The sequence below is a fragment of the Scyliorhinus torazame genome, chromosome 15, assembly GCF_047496885.1.
Source record: "Scyliorhinus torazame isolate Kashiwa2021f chromosome 15, sScyTor2.1, whole genome shotgun sequence".
Classification (NCBI taxonomy): Eukaryota; Metazoa; Chordata; class Chondrichthyes; order Carcharhiniformes; family Scyliorhinidae; genus Scyliorhinus; species Scyliorhinus torazame.
In genome coordinates, this window is record NC_092721.1 from 171,405,154 (window position 1) to 171,418,229 (window position 13,076).

The 13,076-nt window shown below is 52.5% G+C and overlaps 1 long non-coding RNA gene across 1 annotated transcript in view; it reads left to right on the plus strand.

The window, feature by feature from the left end:
• Positions 1–10,596, plus strand: part of LOC140391454 (uncharacterized) — a 90,666-nt gene extending 80,070 nt beyond the window's left edge. Inside the window, exon 3 of the long non-coding RNA XR_011935078.1 lies at positions 10,365–10,596. This is a non-coding gene — a long non-coding RNA (uncharacterized lncRNA). The remainder of the gene's footprint in view (positions 1–10,364) is intronic.
• Positions 10,597–13,076: the final 2,480 nt, after the last annotated feature.

The following is a 13,076-nucleotide window of genomic DNA, read 5'->3' on the forward strand; positions in this document are numbered from 1 at the left end:
GAGAAATCAGATAACTGTTGATCATTTTTTGTCCCAATACAACTCCCCCCCCCCTTCCCCTCCCCCACTGGGAGGCCTGTCACTTGTTCTTGAGTTTGCTTTCACTGAGCACTGACTTTGTTCTCCTATTGACATATTGTGCTACCTTGGGTTGGATTCTGCGGTCCCCTAGCCCCGGGTTTCTCGGCGGCGCACCGTTTGCTGGCGGTGGGATTCTCTACCCCTTCTGCTTGACAATGGGAATTCCCATCGAAGCCACTCCATACCGCCGTGAAACCCACGGGGGGACGGGGACGAGGTGGGGCGGGGGGGGGGGGGGGGGAATGCACTGCCAATGGGAACAGAGAATCCCAACGGCCGGAAAACTCCGTCCGATACCTTTATGCCACGATCAGCACCTTCCATAATCCTTCACACCGCCATTAACACGGGGCAGCACGGCAGCATTGTGGCTAGCACAATTGCTTGACAGCTCCAGGGTCCCAGGTTCGATTCCCGGCTTGGGTCACTGTCTGTGCGGAGTCTGCACATCTTCCCCGTGTCTGTGTGGGTTTCCTCCGGGTACTCCGGTTTCCTCCCACAGTCCAAAGATGTGCAGGTTAGGTGGATTGGCCATGCTAAATTGCCCTTTGTGTCCAAAATTGCCCTTAGTGTTGGGTGGGGTTACTGGGTTATGGGGATAGGGTGGAGGTGTTGACCTTGGGTAGGGTGCTTTTTCCAAGAGCCGGTGCAGACTCGATGGGCCGAATGGCCTCCTTCTGCACTGTAAATTCTATGATAACCTATGAAACACTTCCTGAGTCTCTTGCCATCTACATCTTTGTTGCAATCTCTCCTCGCTCCCTCTGTCACTGACCACTACTCTGCTCCACTGCTCCACCCTCTCTTATACATTATATAATGTAATCCAGCACATTTCTCCCTCTATTTAGCTCTGAAGAAGAACCCCAAGGGCTCCAGAAGTTAACTCTGTTTCCCACTCCACAGTTGCAGGTCAGCCAGACCAGCTGGGTTTTTCTGGTATTTTCTCCTTTTTATTGCAGATTTTCAGCATCTGCAGCATTTTGCTTTTACACAACTGTTGATCGACACTTCTGTCTGCTCTTTCAGTTCATCTAAAATATTTTTGGGAGGAACATGTGTGACCACAAACCATGAGTGGTTCCAATCATTTGCCCATAATGTCAATATGTATAACGAGTCACAGGTTCTATAAAAAAAGACACATGCTTATATTCAGAAGATGGAAAGAGAAAAAGGCAGTTGGGATTTACCGACTTCGTGCAGGATAGTAAGGAACAGGAATCCAGCAGAGTTCAAAATTGTTCTGGATAAATGCCTGGAGAAAATTTGCCATAGAGTTATGATAGACAGCAGGGTGTGAGGGTCATTGAGAGCGTGCAATAAAGATTTATCAGAATGGTGGTTAGCACTGCTGCCTCACAGTGCCAAGGACCTGGGGCGAAATTCTCCGAATACGGCATGATGTCCGCCGACTGGCGCCCAAAACGGCGCAAATCAGTCGGACATCGCGCCGCCCCAAAGGTGCGGAATGCTCCGCATCTTTGGGGGCCGACCCCCAACCTTAAGGGGCCAGGCCCGCGCCGGACGAATTTCCGCCCCGCCAGCTGGCGGAAAAGGCCTTTGGTGCCCCGCCAGCTGGCGCGGAAATGACATCTCCGGGCGGCGCATGCGCGGGAGCGTCAGCGGCCGCTGACGGCATTCCCGCGCATGCGCAGTGGAGGGAGTCTCTTCCGCCTCCGCCATGGTGGAGACCGTGGCAAAGGTGGAAGGGAAAGAGTGCCCCCACAGCACAGGCCCACCCGCGGATCGGTGGGCCCCGATCGCGGGCCAGGCCACCATGGGGGCACCCCCCGGGGCCAGATCGCCCGCCCGTGCCGCCTTGTCCCGCCGGTAAGGTAGGTGGTTTAATCTACGCCGGCGGGACAGGCATTTTAGTGGCGGGACTTCGGCCCATTCGGGCCGGAGAATCGCGGGGGGGGGGCCCGCCAACCGGCGCGGCGCGATTCGGCAACCGGCGGGGGCGGGATTCACGCCAAATCACGCCCATGGATTCAAAGCTGACTTTGGGTGACTGACTGTGTAGAATTTGCACATTCTCCCTGTGGTAGTATGCATTAGGGGTCATGTGGGACTGTGAAGCCGTGATGTCATTGGCTGACAGATCCCGGGTCCTGGTTGGACGTTGACCTCTAGCTCCGCCCTGAAGGTGGAGTATAAGTACCAGGAGTCCTCCCCCGCAGGCAGTCTACTACTGAACTGCGGGGGAACAGTCACGCTTAATAAAGCCTCATCGACTTCACTCTATTCGTCTCTCGGAGTCTTTGTGCGCTACAATTTATTAAGTGTGCCTAAAGGACTATGGAGCTCAGGATCATCCCGGAATGCCTGAGGATCAGCCCCCACGCAGTGAACGCAGCAGCAGCTTTCAAGCACTGGCAGACTTGTTTCGAGGCCTACCTCAGAACGGCCACCGGCCGGGTCACAGAAGACCAAAAACTACAGGTCCTGCACTCGAGGTTAAGCACGGAGATTTTCTCTCCCATCGAAGACGCAGAGGATTTCCAGACGGCTTTCGCAGCACTAAAAAGTCTCTATGTTCGCCCAGTAAACCAGATCTACGCTCGCTATCAACTCTCAACGAGACGGCAAAGTCCCGGAGAATCGATAAATGAATTCTACGCCGCGCTACTAATTTTGGGACGAGCCTGCAGCTGCCCGCCGGTGAACGCAAATGAACACATGGACATGTTAATGCGCGATGCTTTTGTGGCAGGTATGAACTCCTCCCAAATCCGCCAAAGACTTCCAGAAAAAGAGTCGCTAGGACTCTCAGAGGCACGGGCCCTAGCCGCCTCCCTAGACGTGGCCGCGCGAAATACCCGCGCCTACGGCCCCGACCGCGCGGCAGCCCATTGGGCTCCGTACGCACCCGTCGCGACAAACCTCCCCCCCCCCCGGACACCCCACAGGCTTGCGCGGTCCAAACGCCAAGTCGCACCGGGGGAGCCCGCTGCTATTTCTGCGGCCAGGCGAAACACCCCCGGCAGCGCTGCCCGGCCCGCGCAGCAATCTGTAAGAGCTGCGGGAAAAAGGGCCATTTTGCGGCTGTGTGCCGGTCCCGCGAGGTCGCCGCTGTCCCGGGAGAACAGGGAGCCCTGCACGCCGTTTACGCTCCCCAACCCCCCCAGCGCCCCATGTACGACCCGCAGGCGCAACCACTCTGGGTCCCGACCACCGCTCTCCCCAGAGAACAGGGAGCCCTGCACGCCATTTACGCTCCCCAACCCCCCCCCCCCCGCGCCCCATGTATGACCCGCCGGCGCTAACACTTTGGGTCCCGGCCACCGCTGTCCCCAGAGAAGAGGGAGTCCTGCGTGTTCCCAACGCTCCCCAACCCCCCCAGCGCCCCATGTGCGACCCGCAGGCGCCGCCATTTTGGGTCCCGGCCACCACGAGGGGAGGAAGGGCGCCGCCATCTTGGACCACCCCAGACCTGTGCGATGCATGGGGGCGGCCATTTTGTCCACCCCCGCCGCCATCTTGTGACCCCCCAGCCATGTGCGATGCATGGGGGCAGCCATCTTGTTCACCCCCGACGCCATCTTGGGCAGCAACAACGGACCCCAGTGTCGACGGCTCCACGGGGTTCGAAGAAGACGCTCAACCATTACAACCACGTCTGGCTTCAATGACGCTGGACCAAGCTCGGCCCCGGACGCTCCAGACGACGACGACAACGGTGCTGATAAACGGGCACGAGACACCATGCCTAGTCGACTCCGGGAGCACGGAGAGCATTATCCACCCCGACACGGTAAGACGCTGTTCTTTGACCATCCGTCCCAGCGCACAAAAGATTTCCCTAGATGCAGGATCCCACTCCGTACAGATCAAAGGCTTCTGCATAGTTACCCTAACGGTGCAAGGGAGGGAGTTCAAAAACTACAGGCTCTACGTCCTTCCATAACTCTGCGCCCCCACATTACTGGGATTAGACTTCCAGTGCAATCTACAGAGCCTAACCTTCAAATTTGGCGGCCCAATACCCCCACTCACTATCTGCGGCCTCGCAACCCTCAAGGTGCAACCCCCATCCTTGTTTGCAAACCTCACCCCGGATTGCAAACCCGTCGCCACTAGGAGCAGACGGTACAGCGCCCAGGACCGGACTTTCATTCGGTCCGAAATCCAGCGGCTACTAAAGGAAGGCATAATCCAGGCCAGCAATAGTCCCTGGAGAGCACAGGTGGTAGTAGTAAAGACAGGGGAGAAGCAAAGGTTGGTCATAGACTATAGCCAGACCATCAACAGGTACACACAACTAGACGCGTACCCTCTCCCCCGCATATCCGACATGGTCAATCGGATTGCCCAATATAAGGTCTTCTCCACCGTGGACCTCAAGTCCGCCTACCATCAGCTCCCCATCCACCCAAGTGACCGCAAGTGCACAGCCTTCGAGGCAGACGGGCAATTATACCATTTCCTAAGGGTCCCATTTGGCGTCACAAACGGGGTCTCGGTCTTCCAAGGAGAGATGGACCGAATGGTTGAGCAACACGGGTTACGGGCCACGTTCCCGCATCTCGACAATGTAACCATCTGCGGCCACGATCAGCAGGACCACGACGCCAACCTCCAAAAATTCCTCCAGACCGCTAAAGCCTTGAACCTCACGTACAACGAGGACAAGTGCGTCTTTAGCACAAACCGGCTAGCCATCCTGGGCTACGTAGTGCGCAATGGGATAATAGGCCCCGACCCTGAACGTATGCGCGCCCTCATGGAATTTCCCCTCCCGCACTGCTCAAAAGCCCTAAAACGCTGCCTGGGGTTCTTTTCATACTACGCCCAGTGGGTCCCCCAGTACGCAGACAAGGCCCGCCCCCTAATACAGACCACGACCTTCCCTCTGTCGACAGAGGCTTGCCAGGCCTTCAGCCGCATCAAAGTGGATATCGCAAAGGCCACGATGCGCGCCATCGACGAGTCCCTCCCCTTCCAGGTCGAGAGCGACGCCTCCAACGTAGTTCTAGCGGCCACCCTTAACCAAGCGGGCAGACCCGTGGCCTTTTGCTCCCGAACCCTCCACGCTTCAGAAATCCACCACTCCTCAGTGGAAAAGGAAGCCCAAGCCATAGTGGAAGCTGTGCGACATTGGAGGCATTACCTGGCCGGCAGGAGATTCACTCTCCTCACGGACCAACGGTCGGTAGCCTTCATGTTCGATAATGCACAGCGGGGCAAAATCAAAAACGACAAGATCTTAAGGTGGAGGATCGAGCTCTCCACCTTCAACTACGAGATCTTGTATCATCCCGGAAAGCTGAACGAGCTGTCCGATGCCCTATCCCGCGGCACATGTGCCAACGCACAAATTAACCGCCTCCAAACCCTCCACGAGGACCTCTGCCACCCGGGGGTCACTCGGTTCTACCACTTTATTAAGTCCCGCAACCTCCCATACTCTTTAGAGGAGGTCCGTACAGTCACAAGGAACTGCCACATCTGCGCAGAGTGCAAACCGCATTTTTTCAGGCCGGATGGTGCGCACCTGATTAAGGCTTCCCGCCCCTTTGAACGCCTTAGTCTGGATTTCAAAGGACCCCTCCCCTCCACCGACCGCAACATATACTTCCTTAATGTGGTGGACGAGTACTCCCGCTTCCCATTCGCCATCCCCTGCTCTGACATGACCGTGGCCCCAGTCATTAAAGCCCTGAACACCATATTCACACTGTTCGGTTGCCCCGCATACGTCCACAGCGACAGGGGGTCCTCCTTCATGAGTGACGAGCTGCGCCAGTTCCTCCTCAGCAACAGTATAGCCTCGAGCAGGACGACCAGCTACAACCCCCGGGGGAACGGGCAAGTAGAGAGGGAGAACGGCACGCTCTGGAAGACCGTCCTACTGGCCCTACGGTCCAGGGACCTCCCAGTTTCACGGTGGCAGGAGGTCCTCCCGGACGCTCTCCACTCCATCCGGTCGCTACTGTGTACTAGCACTAACCAAACGCCCCATGAGCGCCTCCTTGTCTTCCCCAGGAAGTCCTCCTCTGGAACGTCGCTGCCGACCTGGCTGGCGGCCCCAGGACCCATCTTGCTCCGAAAACATGTGCGGGCGCACAAGTCGGACCCGTTGGTCGAAAGGGTTCACCTCCTTCACGCAAACCCGCAGTACGCTTACGTGGAGTACCCCGACGGCCGACAGGGTACGGTCTCCCTGCGAGATCTGGCGCCCGCCGGCAACACACACATCCCCCCCGACACCAATCACCCAACCCCCCCCCCTTCCTGCCACCGCCGCACCCCGCGACCGCCCCCTTCCCAGGAGGATCGGTCCTCCTCCCAAGCCCGACCAGGAATGAAGCCCAAGCTGAAACCGTAAGGCTCCCGGAGACAGCAACACCGGAACAAGCACCACCACCACCACCGGGGCCGAGGCGATCGACACGGACAACCAGACCGCCCGACCGACTCGTGGCGTCGATCTAACAGTACAATATGTGGACTTTTAATGAGAACATTTTGTCTTTTCCTGACGATTACTGTAAATAGTTCGAAACAAAAAAACAAACCTTGTACATACTGTAATAACATGCAAAAGTTTTCCTCCCAGGACCAGCCTTGTAAACCCTTACCACCATGCGAAGCATCACCCCGCCGGGTTCATTTTTAACAAGGGGTGAATGTGGTAGTATGCATTCGGGGTCATGTGGGACTGTGAAGCCGTGATGTCATTGGCTGACAGATCCCGGGTCCTGGTTGGACGTTGACCTCTAGCTCCGCCCTGAAGGCGGAGTATAAGTACCAGGAGTCCTCCCCCGCAGGCAGTCTACTACTGAACTGTGGGGGAACAGTCACGCTTAATAAAGCCTCATCGACTTCACTCTATTCGTCTCTCGGAGTCTTTGTGCGCTACACTCCCCACATCTGCGTGGGTTTCCTCCGGGAGCTCCGCTTTCCTCCCACAGTCGAAAGATGAGCAGGTTAGATGGATTGGCTGTGCTAAATTGGCCTAAGTGTCCAAAGATATGACTGTTAGGTGGGATTACAGGGATAGGACAGAAGAGTGAAAAATGAAATGAAAATCGCTTATTGTCACAAGTAGGCTTCAAATGAAGTTACTGTGAAAAGCCCCTAGTCGCCACATTCTGGCGCCTGTTCGGGGAGGCTGTTACGGGTGGGCCTAGGTATGGTGCTCTTTCAGAGGATCGGGCAGACTCGATGGGCTGAATGGCTACCTTCTGCACTGTAGAGATTCGATGATTCCGGGGATGAGGGATTTTAGCTACAAGGTTACGTTGGAGAAGCCGGATTGCAGAGGATCTTGGGGGAGATTTGGTAGAGCTGTACAAAGATTAGGATAGATTTAGATAAGGTTCTCAAGGAAATGTTCTCCCCATTAACTGATGATGTAAGGACCAAGGAACATAGATTTAAAGGTTTGGGCAAGGGATGCAGGGGAATGTGAGAAAGAACATTTTTACGCAGTGAGTGATAATGACCTGGAACTCACTGCCTGGAAGGTTGGTGAAAATGGAGACAATGATATCAAAAGGAACTTGGATGGGCGCTTGAGAATGATAAACTTGCAGGGCTATGAGGATAGAATGGTGGAATGGGACTGAATAGATTATTCTACAGAGAACCAACTCATGGGCCGAATTATCTTCTTCTGTGCTGTAATGACTCTATGATCGGGACTTTCTATCACCCCCCGTGGTGTGTTTTGTGGTGGTGGGCCGGTCCACCATTGATTGGTGGTGGGATCTGCTGTCAATGGGATTTCCCATACTATGCGACCCCCTACCCCCATCATCGCTGGAAATCGCTGGAGCGTCGGCGGGAATGGAAGATCCCGCTTGCAAAAACAACTGGAATATTCCAGCCTTTAACTCTATGACTGGTAGTATATTTCCTCGATAGTAGAGCTGGATTTTCCACTGTGTTCACCAGCCCTTGACTCAGCACCCATTAAAATGATTGGCTGGGTAAATTTACGGTAGCGGAACATAGAACCAGGACGTCCTCACCTGGGACCAGATTTTACAGGCTGTTCCCCACTATAACCCTTTCCTTGTGTCAATGCGTTTCCCTCAAAATTTTCTGCATCGCTCCCGCATTTTCCTGCTGCGTTTGCAAAATAGAAATTATTGAAGAGGATCTTGAATCATTTTTGTCTTTCCTTCCCCAGCTTGAGGAGCTCTTGAGCACTGTAAATTAGAAACCCACTGTCTAAAATCAGTTAACTCAAAGCAGAACTTCCTGTTTTGTATGACTCAGTTGCAGGGGGGAGTGGCACATTTAGTTAGGAAGCCGTCATGGGAACTCTTAAGTGCTTTGCAGGCTTTACTCAGACATGTTTCAGGGAATTAGTCATTATTGTTTGAGTATGTGTTCCAACTAGCTTCACTCGTCCCTGCAATACAGCATAATACCTGGAAACCAAGCCAACATTCACAGACTGAGGGATGCAGGGAACTTCTTTATCTTTTATTTTATTAAAGCAATAATCCTGATAGGCTCTACATTTCTTTCAACTTCCCGCTATGATTTTTTTCTCTGCTAGTCTTCAATCTCATTATTTCTCTAAATTATGAACATTTCTTTTGCCAAAGGGTTGTGACAAATGCGACTTTATGCATAGCTGTTGATAACCTATGTTGTTTATTTATGGAATATTGATGGATAAATAAAGGCTGAGGATAGGGCGCATGCCCAGAGAATAATTCTTTAAATTGTTTTTACCCAAATCACAGAATTTACAGTGCAGAAGGAGGCCATTCGGCCCATCGAGTCTGCACCGGCCCTTGGAAAGAGCACCATACCTAAGCCCACAACTCCACCCTACCCCACACTTTCATCCTATCCCCGTAACCCCACCTTACCTTACTTTTTTTGGACATTAAGGGCAATTTAGCATAGCCAATCTACCTACCCCTGCACATATTTGGGCTGTGGGAGGAAACCGGCGCACCCGGAGGAAACCCACGCAGACACGGGCAGAACGTGCAGACTCCGCACAAACAGTGACCCAATCCAAGAATCGAACCTGGGACCCTGCAGCTGTGAAGCCACAGTGCTAACCACTATGCTACCGTACTGGCATGCAGAAATGTTTGTGTTATTCATCTCGATTGATATATAAATTACATTGTCATTTATTTACATTCGCAATTGGCTTGTAGGATTCTGATCAGTGATGTAACATTGCAGAGGCTTTATCGATATTAACCAACACATAACAACCTGAAAAAGCTGGAAACACACCCAGAACCATCGGCACTTGCAAAGGGAGAAGTCTGGTGTGTATTTGACGTTGAGGCTGCTGATGAGAAACGCTATCCCAGAACAACCTCTCTCCTTTTCCCAAATATTCGAGGACCTGACCTGCACTTCAAGATATTCCAATTTTCTTCTCTTCGTCTGCCAATCAATCGTGTTGATTCCTGCAGAATATTATATTTGATAAATGGTGGAGATTCCCATAAGAGGTTTCTCTTCCTCTGTTAGAGAAAGGATCGAGTTGACGGTGGCGTGATGCAAGATGTTACACAGGAAATTTGCTGGTGGTTGAAGTGTTGGGTGTTCACTCCTGGTACCATGAAGTGTTGGGTGCTCTGAGGTACAGACGAACCAACACGGTTGCGATTGGGACAACGCAGTTTTAATCCATTAAACTATTTATGCATCAGACTTGGTACTCAGCACGTTGTGACTGTGTGAGTGTCTTGCTATGAGGTCCTGGCCCTGTGCCGTCTCCAGATGGACTGCCCAGGAAGTGTCGTGTTTCTTGTTTTATACTGTGTCTGCTCTTGTCTGTGATTGGCTGTCGTGTTATGCGTGCTAATTGGTCCGTTGGTCTGTCTATCATTATGTATGTGTTATGATGTATGTTTGAATATCATGACAGTGGTCTGTGCCATTTCCATGTCTTTTGGAAGGATGCGGGATGGGGTGGTGGTGGGTGGGGGTGGCGGGGGGGGGGGGGGGGTGGGAGGGGGTGGCAGGGGGGGATAATTCTGGGACGGCCATTGATGCCAGGTGGTGGCTCATTTGACTCTGTGTGGAATCTTCTGCTCATCATGAATATGATCCACAAGAAGAATGTTCAAAGCAGAGAAATAAGGATGATCCATTATTAATGAGCATCAGTATAAAATGGCCACATTTATTGATCTTCAACAAGTTGTTTGTCGCCGGTTGCCAAGTGATCATGATCTGTCATTTAAAAAATATTTTTAGTCTGCTTTAGAAGCATTTAGTTCACTGTTTTTTTCAATTAAAGGTGAAAATTTTATTTTATTTAATTATTCTTTTGTTCACCGCCATGCCAGGCAACCAACCCTGGTTCGATGAGGAATGTCGAAGATCAGGCCAGGAGGAACACCAGCGAGTACCTAAAAATGAGGGGCCAAACTTATTCAAGAGGGTATCATCATTAACTGAAACGGCCTCCAGTTATAGCTCAGTGGGCTAGACAGCTGGTTTGTGATGCAGAACAAGGCCAGTAGCGCGGGTTCAATTCCTGTACCAGCTTACCCAAACAGGCGACGGAATGTGGCGACTAGGGACTTTTCACAGTAACTTCATACTTGTGACAATAAATGGTTATTATTATATGAAAGGCATGTGTGCAGAAATTCCTCTTGTCCTTGGGATCTGGAGAAGTTTCACAAGTAAAGGGAGATGAGCCTGTGTAAAAAAACAGTCACTTCGAGTCACTGTTACTGAAGGAGGTGAATGCACAAATGGCAGCAAAATTGCTTCGGCATAACAGAGGCCATCCATCTTCATTGCTTACATTTTACAGGGTGTTAACCTTGGAATAGTCCTGTCTCCTGCAAGCTGACTTGCGAACATCATTGTGGATTGAGACAGCTCTGACTATGGGAGGTTTATTTTTCTTTATTCTGTCATGGGATGTGGGCATTGCTGGCAATGTCAACATTTGTTGGCTATCCCTAATTGCCCTTGAACTGCATGGTTTTCCACAACATTTCAAAGGGCAGTTAAGAAACAAACATATTGGGCAGCACGGTGGCACAGTGGTTAGCACTGCTACCTCACGGCGCTAAGGACCCGGGTTCGATCCCGGCCCTGGGTCACTGTCAGTGTGGAGTTTTCACATTCTCCCCGTGTCTGCGCGGATTTCACCCCCACAACAAAGATATGCAGGGTAGGTGGATTGGCCATGCTAAATTATCCCTTAATTGGAAAAAAAATTGGGCACTTTAAATTTATTAAAAGAAAGAGTCAACCACATTGCTGTGGGTCTGCAGTCAGATGTAGGGCAGACCAGGTAAAGACAGCAGATTTCCTCCCCTAAAGGACATTAGTGAATCAGATGGGTTTTTATGGAATTGGTAATGGTTTCATGGCTATCATTACTGAGATTAGCTTTTCACTTCCAGATTATGAATTGAATTTTTAAATTCTACCAGTGGACATGGTGGGATTTGAACCCTTGCTCCCAGAACATTTGCCTGGGCCGCTGGATTACTAGTCCAGTGTCATTACCGCTATGCCACCGTCTCAGTAAGGTGCGATTACTATGAACCGTTACACAACAGAGGATCAAGCCTGGGATTTCCCACCTTGGAATGTCCCAATACTCATCCTGTTCCATGCCTGGCATTTGTCTTGTTGGGGGTGATTGGAAGTTCTGCCAGTTGCAAAGCTACGAGGAAACTTCCACAAATGGGGCGTCATTCTTCAATCCCCCGCCGGGTCGGAGAATGGCCGTAGGCCGCCGTGAATCCCGGCCCCGCCCTCGCCGAAGTCTCCGGTACCGGAGATTGGGCGGGGGCGGGAATCCGGCCCGCCGGTTGGCGGGACCCCCCGCTGGATTCTCCGGCCCGGATGGGCCGAAGTCCCGCCCAGAAATTGCCTGTCCCGCCGGCGTAAATCAAACCTGGTATTTACCAGCGGGACCAGGCGGGCTCCGGGGTCCTGGGGGGAGGCGCGGGGCGATCTGACCCCGGGGGGGTGCCCCCACGGTGGCCTGGCCCGTGATCGGGGCCCACCGATCCGCGGGCGGGTCTGTGCCGTGGGGGCACTCTTTCCCTTCTGCCTCCGCCACGGCCTCCACCATGGCGGAGGCGGAAGAGGCTCCCCCCACTGCGCATGTGCGGGAAACTGTCAGCGGCCGCTGACGCTCCCGCGCATGCGCCGCATTTCCGCGCCAGCTGGCAGGGCAACAAACGCCATTTCCGCCAGCTGGTGGGGCGGAGATCGCTCCGGCGTCGGCCTATCCCCTCAATGTTGGGGCTAGTCCGCCAAAGATGCGAAGCATTCTGCACCTTTGGGCCGGCGCGATGCCCGTCTGATTGGCGCCGTGTTTGGCGCCAGTCGGCGGACATCGCGCCGTTGGGGGAGAATTTCGCCCCTGATGTGGGATGATCGTCATCGAGCCTCTGTCATTTTCCTGAGGTGGGATGGAGGGGGGAACATCCAATTTATTGGTGACCCTGGAGAATTTCAGGCTCCTTGTTGGTGGGAGTGAGCAAACAGTATCCAGGCTGCCACCTTACAAGAAAGGCTGCCTTGCTTGAGAGGATCCATGCTTGCTTTCATTCAAAGTGCATAGAGTGGGTTGACGTTTCATTCTGCATTTCTTTCCTATCAAGCTTTGATTCAGGGTATCTGACATCCCACATGCATATCCAATCAATCTTCAGAGGAATGGAATGATATATGAAACCAAATTAATTATAAAAGATCAAATCTCAGACCGGATGAACAGTTCAGCGTATTATAGCAAAACACCCATTTGGTGCTTATTTGACAACATCCAATTTTAGCAACGCTATTGAAGTCATCAGAAATTAAATTTTCTAAATGAAGGAGGCCACACATTTAACAACTGAAAGTGCCTTTGTTGTAAAAGAAGTGTAGTCATGGAATGAATACTTACTCAAGCGGAATTAAGTCACTGGAAAGGCCAATCATGTCTTATTTTGGCAGAAATGGGGTAATCAAGGACTTAACACAATGGGTCACAAATTAGTCATGTATCTTATCAGTGTACATCTACTTGCTTAAATGTC